Source organism: Phyllostomus discolor, chromosome X (genome assembly GCF_004126475.2).
Source record: "Phyllostomus discolor isolate MPI-MPIP mPhyDis1 chromosome X, mPhyDis1.pri.v3, whole genome shotgun sequence".
NCBI classification, from domain to species: domain Eukaryota; kingdom Metazoa; phylum Chordata; class Mammalia; order Chiroptera; family Phyllostomidae; genus Phyllostomus; species Phyllostomus discolor.
This window is the reverse complement of record NC_050198.1, coordinates 66,176,347-66,188,953: the sequence shown is the minus strand read 5'-3', so window position 1 is coordinate 66,188,953 and position 12,607 is coordinate 66,176,347. Positions and strand designations below refer to the sequence as shown.

General features: G+C 36.3%; 1 pseudogene; it reads left to right on the top strand.

Moving 5' to 3' along the window:
- Positions 1 to 11,059: 11,059 nt before the first annotated feature.
- LOC114505281 lies at positions 11,060 to 12,289 on the top strand (annotated as a pseudogene).
- The last annotated feature ends 318 nt before the right edge of the window (positions 12,290 to 12,607 follow it).

Below are 12,607 nucleotides of genomic sequence, written 5' to 3'. Positions count from 1 at the left end.
CCTTTCCTTTCTGTGTATGCATCCCTGGTGTCTCTTCTTCTTCTTCTAAAGACACCAGTTAGATTGAGTTAGGACCCTACCTACCGTTGGGGTCTCATTTAACCTCAATTACCTCCTTAAAGGGCTTATCTCTAAATATAGTCACATTGGGGGTTATTGTTTCAACACATGGTTTGGGGGTTTATTTTATGAATTCCACCCATAGCAATCACCATAATTACTTTTTTGGGAATTGGCCATCTGGGTGCAACATTGGCTGTTTTACAGCCCTCTATGCATCTTTAAACATTCTTATCCATTTTAAAATTAATTTTGGGGGGTAACATTAGTTAATGACATTATACAAGTTTCATGTGCACTATTCTACAACATAGTATCTACATATTGCACTGTGTGCTCACCATCCACAGTCCAGTCTCCTTCTGTCACCATATATTTGGGCTCCATTTTTTTTCCAGAACGTTTTCTCCATATTTAATTTTTATTTATATTTAATTTTCATTCAATTGTCTTTGCTTTTTATGAAAGGAAAAAGTTGAGAAAAGTTTAATGTTCAAGAATAATTTTATTTTAGTTTATTATAAAAGCAATACATGTTTGTTGCATATATATATACAATCATGCATAAATATATGTGTATATACATATATATATGCATATAAACAAGCCAATATAAGTTTAGAAAGTGCTCATAATTCTCCTATCCAGAAACAATTAATGTAGTACCTGGATGTATGTCTTTCAGATCCCATTTGACATTTTTTTCATCATTTTATAGAAAAAGGGGTATCCCTGACTGGTGTGGTTCAGTGGATTGAGTGCTGGCCTGTGAACCAAAGGGTCGCTGGTTTGATTTCCAGTCAGGGCACATGTTGGGGTTATGAGCCAGGTCCCCAGTTAGGAGCATACAAGGGACAACCACACATTGATGTTTCTCTCCCTCTGTTTCTGCCTCTCTTCCCCTCTCTCTAAAAATAAATAAATAAAATCTTTTAAACAAAGAAAAGAAAAAGGATTAGTACCATGTCTGCTGTCTAGTGACCTATTATAATGTATTTAAGTGATCATGAAGTTTTATTTATTTACACATTTAGGTCAAACACTACTGTTACTACCACTACTAGTAATAATAATAATAATAACAACAACACTTATACCAATGTCAATACTGTTAGTAGTTGAATCCTAGGGTTGATGTGAAGATTAAATAAAATACAGATTGCAGAAATAAATTAATCACAATTCCTGGTCTCCATTAAGTGGTTAGTGAATTGTATTTTAATTTGAATACAAACTTTTGTCTATCCCAGACCTATGTTTGCAGCATTTCCCCTCATTCCTGGCACACCTCCTGCCAGATTCTACAGCCTTCACAATAAAATATAAAACACTGAGCATGTGTTGCAAGGAAATTCCTGATTTCCTGCCTGCCAAATATTTCTTCCTTCAGGGGCACTTTCCCTGACTCCTCTAAAACTAAAGTAAGGTGCCTTATTATGAACTTCCATAACATCCTTGATTTTCCCATCAGAATACTCACCACAGTTCATTCTTAATGCTTGTTTAGTTATCTTCTTTGTTAGATTACAAGCTTTCCGATTATGCTCTTGTTCATTATATTGTCAATATCTAGTATTTGGAAAATACTTGGCACTTCCTCTGCTGGGCTTCTAAGCATGGGCATGTCTTCTCTGCATTTATAATGGGCTCACTAACAGCTCCACCTATCTCCCAGGATTGCTGAGAGGAGCAGATGAAGCAATGCATGTGAAATAGGTAATATATATGAAGTACTGTACAAATAAAAAGCATTTGAATATTTACATATAACCTTGCACAAGGTTAATAAATCTTAATAATTTAGAAAATTGTAATTGAATTTTAGATTTATTTTTATTGAATTTATGGGGTGACATTGGTTAATAAAATTACATAGGTTTCAGGTATACAATTCTACAATATATCACCTGCAATATTGTATTGTGTGTTTACCACCCTAAGTCAAGTCTCCTTCCATCACTATTTATATCACTGGGTTTTAATGGGCAAATGTTAATGTGCATTCTCCACTAATATTTAGTAATTATATTTTTCAAAAGCTATCAGACATTTCTAGCAGTCACACTTTTTATAAGTGTAATTCAATACATGATAAATTCATGAAATTTCTTATTTCCTACAACAGCTGTTTATCTTACTCATCATCATAGGCATTCTCTGGATTTTCACAGAATTAATTCTGAATAATTAATGAATATAAAAAAGTTAGACAAGTACTATAACATGCTAATGATTTGTTTCAATACCAATTAGAAAAAATAGTCTCTTTGGCCTGCTAACTTGGAATATGTATGTATTGTTAATTTTTAATTTATAAATGTCTCTAATTATTAAATGAATATATTGAAATAGAGAACAAATAATTTGTGAAGGTTATAGTTTTTAGAAAAAACAGAAATGCTTTGATTTGACAGAATCATTAGCTGTATTGAGATAGCTCTTGCAAATATATTTCATTTATAGAGCACTATTTACATAATGTTTTCATATTTCCTAAAAAAGGTATGATATCTTAAGCACTAATGACTAGGAATTATATCAACTGCAAGTCTTAAATAATTTTAGACAGAATTAATATGAATTTAATACAAACAGAATTGATGGGGCAGGTAACATTCATTCATACTTTATAGGTCTCTCAAATGCATGTTGTCTTCATTACTGTGCTTCTAAGAATCTTGCTCAATTTCATCTTGGCTATGAGTTATGGCGCTGGTTCAAAGTTTCGGTTGTAAATTGAAGGTGGAAGGTGATGTAGCACTAAATGAAAATTCATAAAATATGTAGACTGCTTCTGCGAATTTAGCTAAGAAAAACAACTTTTTCTTACACTGAAGGATGAGAAAAACAATTTAACAGTTTATTTAGCCTTGACCATGTTACGTACACCTTAACTCCATTTGTAAAGAGGGAAAAATCTTTTTGTTAGAAGGCAAAATTCCCTTAGTAAACAGTTGAAACATTGTTTATTTAGACATTGCTTATTTTGTAGGCATTGCTATGATTTCATGATGAGGGAGTGTTTCTGTCTGTAGTTATATAATCCTGTGTTTGAAAAACCAGAACTGAAAGTACATGAAATGTCCTTTCCCATTGTTCATCTGCCTATGTTGTCTTTTTCTTAGGATGGCATTGATTCTACAATGACAACAACAATGTAAATTATGAACTTAGTGGGAGAAGCACTGGGTTGTAAATCAGGTAACTGAATTTGAGACTTAGTTGCCACTGATCAACTCTGTGACCTTAGGAAGACCTGTATTCTAAATGAGCCTTGAGTTTGTTTTTTAATCTGTAAAATGGTGATAATGCTTACTTCCCAGACTGTTAAGACAATTAAATAAAATGATGGGTGTGTAAGTACCTTATAAACCATGAAATACTATACAAATACAAATAATTATTTTATAGAAGAGTAGTAATTTTGTTTCACTGATAAATAAATTAAAATGGTAGTTCAATTAATTCATGGATAAATAAACCTTACTTTGTATTTTGGCCTATTGATTTCTAAAGACATTGAACTAATTTTAATGGACTAATTATTTTTTAAATTCCACTGTCTTAGGTAAAATGTGCTGTTTATGCACATGTACAAACAATGAGTTAATACTCAGTGAATTACAGATGACCTCTATTTTATTATGCTTTAAAAAACCTTGTGATTTTAAGTTTAGTTTTTTAAGTTTTGCAATGCGTTTCTATACTTTTGATTAATCTTGGGTAAGTTAAACAAGATTTCAGTGTGTGTTAGGAAGCATGTTAACACCAAAATTGTGTCTTTAGTGAACATAGATGTTTTTCCTCTATAAAATCTATACCACTAAATCTATAGTGGTATATCACCACTATACCAGTGGTGATATACCACTATCACCACAATCCTGCCCTCGAAGCTGTGGTGCCTGGTGTTACTGATTTGTCCCCTCAGAATCAAATCCATTGTTTTCATTACTGAAGGACTGAGTCATGAACCTAATTATTATTAAACAGTTAAAAAGTCACAGACCTGGCCCAAGCTTATTTACTTAACCATGGCTAGAATCAGGAATCTGCCTTTGTCACAGACATATGTGGGAGGGCTGAGACATCAGGACATGAGAGAAGAAGCTGCTAATGCTATCTCTACAGTCTGAATCATAGCTAGCTGTTCCTACAGCTGTCCCTAACTTCAAGTGGCTGGATCTTGACCACTACAAGGCAGTTCAAGACCAGGAGGAGGTGGCTGAGAAACCAGCTAAGAGTGGTTTCGCTTTGGTGGTTATTTTTTCAAGGCCAGGATGCAACTTACTGGCCAATTGAAGTTACTCCATGAGGAAAGTGGTGTCAATATATATGGGTACTTCAATTTCATAATGTTAATGGGACAATCCATAAAAAGACTCAGAAGTTTCCCCCCCCAAAGTCTACACCAGATAAGTGTTCCATGTCATTGCTAATCTCTTAAAACAAATAAGGACTTGTGGGCCTACATTCCCTTGATCTTTCTGTACTGTACATTCTTAAAGGCAAATATCATAATTGTTAAACACAAATGCATAATTTTATACAATAAAAATGTAATAGCAGTATCCCAAAAGGGCAGGTTAGGTACTCGGTCATTTGGATCAAACCCACTGGCTGAAAACAACTCTGAATAAATCACCTTAAAAGCACTGAGGAGTTGAAATGATAGTATAGCTATGCCAGGCCAACTTTGAGGAAAACTTGAGTCCAAAGAGCCTGGAGTATTATTTGAATGCAAAAGTTGCTTTTAGCTTGAAAACACTGGAACAGTAATGGTGACAGAAGTCAAGGAGGAGAGAATGTTATCTAAAAACACATACAGGATACCTCTTCCAGCATTAAACTGAGTCCCAGAGGGCTACACTTTCAGGGTTAGGATGAACCAGCAATAATTTGTCAGCTCCTGATCCTCTCCCACCCAATAAGCCCAGAAAGAAGGCTGCTCTGGACTTAAAAAGATCAGGGGAAGGAATAGGAAGGGGGATGAAATACTCCTGAGAAGATTTTGTCACAAACCTACCCTCATATAGAATGCACCCCAGGAATATATAGCATAGATGTACAATGAATTTGGTTTGAAGTGGTCTCCAATTGATGCCATTGAAAGGCAACCAGAGGGAGTAAAGAACACTTATTACAAGCCTCAGGGAATATCCAAAAATGATTTTTAAGGGTTAAAAACCAGTAAAACAGTTGAAAATAATCAAGCACATGGGGAATTTTCTTAAAAAATCAGAAGTCAACAAGTTAAATCACATTAATTGGTATTTTGATGAATATTATGACAAAATAATATGAATCTATTATGGTGTCCTAACTCTTAATGCACAAATTGTATAATGATATAAAGCCCATGATCACCATCTTTATATTTATCTACAAAAAGTCAAAAACAAATGTCCTTTAATAATTATGTATTGCAGAAGTAGTTGCATTGTTATTTGCTTTTTAGGGGAGTGTTGAAGATTAGCTGCTATCACTCTGATACTAATTATACAGAAAAATATTCTGCTTTAATATAATGCTGGGTGTTTCTAAAACAGACATCTATGCTTGGTATATAAACAGATATTTCCAATAATAGTTATACAGAATCTTTGTCTGAATTGTCTGTATGTTCCATAATATTTAGAAAAGGTTAAAAGATAAATGCATTTTCATTTTTTAAACTCTAGTGTAGCTAGAGCAGAAAATAAAACCAAACAATTGAAGTGACAGTAATGGAGCCCTCACTCAAATCCAAAATGGTTACTATAGTAACTTAAATTTGGAGCATTATAATAATAGTAGAATGAAAAAATAATTTCAAATACTGTATTAATCTTTTGAAGTATGGAGAGGGAAGTTGCTGTTTGATATTTGAAAGAGAGTAGGTTGCTATTGAAGTTTCTAAGATGACTGATTTTGTCTTGTCTCCTTTTTTATATAAGTGTAGAAATCTGTGACTTCAAGAATTAATTACAAAGGAAGGGAAGTGTTAGTTTTGCTTGTATCAATCTTTCTAAGGCTGATGACAATCCCTTTATACAAGCAACTTGTAATTACCTAAGGGAATGGAGGGCAGATTGAGTGAAAAAGTACATTTACAAATGACCTCAAGGATTTAATTTTGACACTTCCTTCTTCTACTTTCTCCATCACCTGTCTGGCCTTTAGCAGCCTGTTCCAGGCTACCAAGGATCTGCTGTGTGGCTGTCTCCTTCACTGGTTAATCTAGTCACTCTGCACTCAGCAGTGAGACTTAAGTACCATAGGGTGGGACAGAGTCCTTCCTGAGTCACATTGTTTCCCCTCAGGCTGCTGCTGCTTGGACGGGAGTGCATTCAGAGCAGGATGGCTGCAGCCTTATGGGGTCTGCCTGAGCAGGATGGCTGCAGCCTTATGGGGGATGACTCAACACCAGGATCTTGACAGCTATTATCTCAGTTCTCTCCCCAAAGCCTCTGTCCCCAGTCTGTCCTTAGGCATCTCTAATCCACTCTGCATCTTTCCACCATTGCCGGAGCCCAGGGTAAGTGTCTGCAAATTAAAATTTATGCATTGGCCCTTTAAATGACTCTTTGCATCTCCATTTGTCTATACCTGGCAGAGAGCAACCCTGCAGCTTTGGATGTTATATGTGTACCATTCAGGCTCTGGTGCTCTAGGCTAGGGATCTCAGCTTGAGATTTAGGCCCCACACTTCTCAGGGCATCCAATCAGCTGCCTAGTTATCCCTCCAGCACTTCAGCTGCCATCTGTGGTGCCCAGCCAGCCCTCTGGAGTCTCCACCACACTCTCTACCAGTCAGTTTGTGCTGAAGCTAATTCTTCCTTCTGTCCATGGTTATAAGGCTTCTCTCTCACTTCTCATTGTTCAGTTTTTTTGTTCCAGATGATTTGTCCACAATTTACTTATAATTCCAGATTTATCCTGGGAAGAGGTTAGTGTAACTTCCACTTACTCTTATGCCATCTTGGATCTCTCCCAGTTCTAATGTCTTATTATTTGAATTATGAAAAAAAAAGCTTGTGAATACTAACTGATAAATATGCTCCTTTATATGTTTATCATATCTACCATATTCCACCTTTGCCCATGCCTTTAATTTATATGAGTAAGTGTCCTTGTTAATATAGTTAACATAAGAAGCAATAAAATAATGAATATGTCACTTGTGCATGCATAATTCTTATTCTGATGACATTTTTGAAATGCATGGCATTATTACAAGTACTCTTTTTTCTTATTTCCATAAAGACAAAATAACAATAATAGTACATGCCTGAAATATTAACTATGTTGTACTAATGAGAACTGTAATAACCTAAAAAACTCTGATACCTTTTGATTGTGTTTTCTGAGTAGTTCATTCACTTTTGTTGCTGAGATCATCCCTGAAATGCTTAATGATATGACAGCTATGTGTAAAATTATCATTCTGGGGAAACCTCATAGAAAAACACATTGGGGGCCGCCCCCCCTGTGACTCAGGAAGCTGTAACCCCCCGTGACTTAAGCTGAGTGAAAGACCTCTGGACCAGGAGCCACTGAAGGAGACAAAACTTATTTCCCTGGCATGAACACTGCCTGTTCTGTACCGAAACCTCTTAGCTTGATCAGTTAGCCAATGACGGGGAAGATTTCCCATGGAGGGAACCGCCTAAGACAGGCATGATTACGTGGAGGCTTCTGGGAAGGGACTCGGGGCTGTGGAAATGAAGGGGTGATGGACATCAACCCCTGCCCCCTTGGCTTTGTCACAAAGCCTGAGTCCTTGTTCTTAGATGTGAGAAATCCAAGTCTCCTGGCTGCCTTTGTCTTCTCTGTTAACTCAGGCCTGCAGGGGCAGTTCAGACCAGAAACAGCAGACCCCAGGGGTGATCAAGCCTGGAACATAGAATATGCAAGATCCTGTGAGATCTGTTTGCTGGAGGATGTTATTAACTTGGAATTTAAAAGCACAGGCAGGAAACTTTTGGAACCTGTAGCCCTTTCATATGTTAAAGACCACAACCCTTGCCCAGAATCTCAGCAGGAGTTCTGTCCCCACCTTTGTAAGTTGCCTACATCTTTTGATCTTTCATGCCAGACTGTGAATCCACAAACTAAGTCTGTTTTCTCGATAAAAATCTGCTTGGGTATGGACATGGGGTGCCCTCCAGGAGAGAGGGTGGCCAAAGGCACTCTCCCCACTTGAGAGAGGGTGGCCATTTTGTCCCTATTCCCCCACAGGACCTGGTTGTCTCTGTGTATGTTTTTCTCATGCTTCAACGAACCATCCACAGAGTTCCATGCTCACTGCAAGCAGGTGGGCACGCATCAAAAACAAGCTTGTACAATTGGAAAGGTACTTAGAGATTATTGTCTATTTTACTGAAGATAGATGCATCTTTTCACAGTGTCAGAAATGTTCATATGACAAGAAGTACTTCCTATCATATATAAAATGTGAATTGAATTTGAAAACAGAGGTTCTCATTTTAATACTATCATATCAATACCCTATTCTGGAGCTTACCACAAGGAAAGATGTTACATAGCTTGTGAGATCAGTGATAGAATAATAAATCCATTTATTTCTGGTTTACTGCCAGTTTAAGTAACTAATCACCAAAGTAGTCTTCAATGATGATTACCTTCTGGTATTCACACTCCCCTCTCAGATTGTACCAGCGTTGCTCTGTGTGACCAGTCCTATGTGGCAAAAGTGATGGTGTGTAACTTTTAAGCTCAAGTAACAAAATACTATGACTTTTGTCTTAGCTCTTTTTTTCCTCAGAGCACTCACATTGGCAAAGCCAGGGCATTCAGTAAGCATTCTTATGGAGAGGTCCAAGTGGCAAGGAACTGAACTCTCCTACCAACAGCCATGTGAGTGAACCGTCTTGTATCAGAATCATACAGTCCTAATCTTAACTCTCCAGAACTACAGTCCTGGCTGACAACTTGACTGCAACCTAACAAGAGATCTTGAGCAACCACCCAGCTGAATTACTTCCAAATTTCTGGCCACCAGAAACTGTGAGATAATAAATGTTCATTGATCTACTTCCTAAGTTTTAGAGTAATTTGACACACAACAATGTATAATTAATACAGACTATTCTACCTCGATATGAAAATATAGGTTAAAATATATTTTTCAGAGTGCTCCTTCATCAATCTTTTGCTACCTAACTATACTTAGAATAAAATTAAGCTTATTCTCAAAAAGAAATGTCATTGTTTCTAACTAATTTTGTAAATAAAATGACTATGTAACCAACCCAGATTTATCAACAAATAAATAATATGGAGGAAAAAAGGGGTAAGGGAACACTATTATTGATTAAAATGGATAAGAGACACAAAATATGAAATTTTAATGTTTATTGTTGGAAAATGTGACACATTTCCCAAATTTCTCCTAATGAAAATCTAACTTTAAGATGTTTCAAGGGTGAACAATTTTCCAGTGGTCATCCAAAGTCCAAGAGATTGTCTTTTACATCATAAACAATTCTGTTCATTTATTTTGAAAAAAAAGTATAATTACAAATAGTCAAAGATAAATAAAAGGATTAAGGTGAAATAGCTTAGGAAGATCACAATTTGTCATATCTCTCCCGCTCTAAACATATTGCAATTCTACTATATATAGAGAGATAAAAATAAGAAGACAACTAAGCTAAAAAACAACAAAAACATCTCTGTGGATCCAAAATTAATCAGAAATAAAAATGATAGGGAGTCCTGGAACCACTGGCCTGCTAGTTCTAGGTCTTAGAAACAAAGTAGGAATGGCCAGAAGTTTGTCTCCAGTGGGGTAGCATGGCCTAAAAGGGCTATAGAGATAATAAGGGAAATGAGCAAAGTTAATTGCTTAAAACCAAGGCTTAGGATGGATTTATCATGCTCCAGTAATGAGGCTAAAAAAAAAAAAAAAAAAAAAAAAGAACAACTACCTGCAGATATAGCTAAAAGAAACTACAAGTCTAGTGAGGTGAGAGGTCAATATGACCTCTCTTTTTGTCCAGTAAGTTTAGATGCTGGTCTCACCAAGATTTTGAGCATGTTTAGAATACTAAAAGGGGGAGAGAGAAAGGAAGAAAGAAAAAAAGAAATAAAGAAAGAAAGAACAAATCATATTTATCAAAAACAAGGAAATTAAGGAATAAAAACAAGCAGAACTGAAATATGAATAAGCAAATGTGTAAAAGAATCAAAAGGAAATTACAGAAATAAAATGTCTAATCTTTAATAAAGATACGTCAGTAGATAGGCTGAATAGTAGAATAATTTAGTGAATTAGAAAATGATATTGGAAAATTCATCTGGTATAAAGCACAAAGACACAAAGAGAAGAAAAACATGGCCAAGATATGGAGAATAGATTGGGAGTTGGGACACCACAACATCCCTTTAATAGAAGTTACAGGAAAAAAGAGAGAGAGAATTATGCAGAATCAATATTTCTGGCATTTATAACTGAAGTTTTTCCAAAATCTAGACACAAATATTTACATGGCAAGTACACTCTAAGCACTAAGTCAGATGCATATAAATAAATCTACATCTAGGCAAATAGTAATTAAAAAGCATAACATCAAATATAAAAATAAAGTAATAACAGTTACCAGTAAAAACAATATACTACCTTAAATAGGAACAAAAATCAAGCTGATCAGCTCTCCTCCTGGCAATAATAAATTGATACCAGGAAATGAAGTAGTATTTTAACTTATTAAGAGTAAAAGTGTTCTTCTCATTTAAACTACCATTCAAGAGTGACATCCAAAGAAGAAAGGAGGGGAGGAAGGATGGATAGATGGAAGGAAGGAAAGAAGGAAAGAAAGGAAGGAAGGAAGGAAGGAAGGAAGGAAGGAAGGAAGGAAGGAAGGAAGGAAGGAAGGAAGGAAACAGAACCCAGAATAAAAGCATTGGATAGAAAAACAAAAGGTTGGATTTTTGTCAGAACTTTGTCCAGTCTTGCAACTTCCCTTTGGTCAGATTCTTCAACTTTTCTCACAGCATGTCTCCCAAACACCAGTCTTTCCTCTCACCCCTAATGAAGAAACCGAGACCTACTCCTGCCCCCAGGACAGAGAAGAAGTCAACTTCTCAGGACTTGCCAAAGGAAGAAAAAGAACAGCAAGAAGCAATTGAACGTATTGATGAAGTACAAAATGAAATAGATAGACTTAATGAACAAGGCAATGAAGAGATTCTGAAAGTAGAACAAAAATAAAACAAACTCCACCAACCATTTTTTTAGAATAGGTCAGAATTGATTGCCAAATTCCCAAATTTTGGGGGTAACAACATTTGTCAATCATCCACAAGTGTCTGCACTGCTTTAGGTAGGAGGATGAAAAAGTGCTACATTATTTGACAAGAGTGGAAGTGACATAATTTGAAAATATTAAATCAGGTAATAGAATAGATTTTTATTTTTATTTCATCTGAAAGAGAGTGGTGGTCCATCTTCAAAGTCCACTGAAATAAAATGGAAATCTTGAAAGAATTTAATGAAACATTCAAGTTGAGTGCAGAATAAAGCCAGCAGGAAGAGGCAGCATGAGGAATCACAGAAATTTTTTGCCTGGTTTACTGACCATTCTGATACAGGTGTAGATGAGTTAGGAGAAGTCATCAAAGATGATATTTGGCCAAACCCATCCCTGATATGGATGATGAAGAAGGAGAAGAAAGAGGAGGAGGAGGAGGAGAAGAGGAAGAAGAAAAAGAAGAGAAGAAGAAGAAGAAGAAGGTGGAGGAGGGGAGGGTGAGGGGAGGAGGAGGGGGAGGAGGAGGAGAAAAAGAAGAAAAATGAGGAGGAGGAGAAGGTGGAGGAGGAGGAGAAGGAGAAGAAGGGATGGAAGATATTGATGAAGAAGGGGATGACGATGAAGGAGAAGAAGATGAAGATGATGATGAGGGGGAGGAAGGAGAGAAAGATGAAGGAGACAATGACTAATGGAACACTGATGGATTCCAATCTTTTTTAATTTTCTCCAATCCCTGGGAGCAAGTTGCAGTCTTTGTTTCCCCCCTTGTGCTCAGTTTCCCTCTTTTTTTTTGAGGTCTCCTTTCTCTCTTTTACACCATGGTTCTCATCTGATTTGGAGGGGACGTACCTTGAGCAGAATACAGTAGCAAAAGAATCTCTGCTCCTTCCTGTTCCAAATTCATTTTTATCCCTTCCTATGTTGACAAAAACTTTATGGAATCAACAGCATGTGCTCTGTGAGGAAAAAAGAAAGCCCTTCCACTTCCTTAGCTCTGCTGGAAGCTAGAGGGTGCTAAGACCCACTGTAGTAGTGCATAGTATTCTAGCTTTTTTTTCTTCATTTCTCTGTATAATAGGCTGAGAGATTACACTGTTTCTATGTGAATATGTACAGTTAGCATCTACCAGCATGTATCTGTCTACTTTCTCTTCTTAAAAAAAAAAGAAAAAAATAGGGAGGCAAGATGGCAGAGGAGTGATTGGAAGCCACACTAACCGCATTCATTCAGATAAAAGAAAGATAGCTATTGCCACCTGTCTCCCTTTTCATCTGCCTTTAATATGAACATG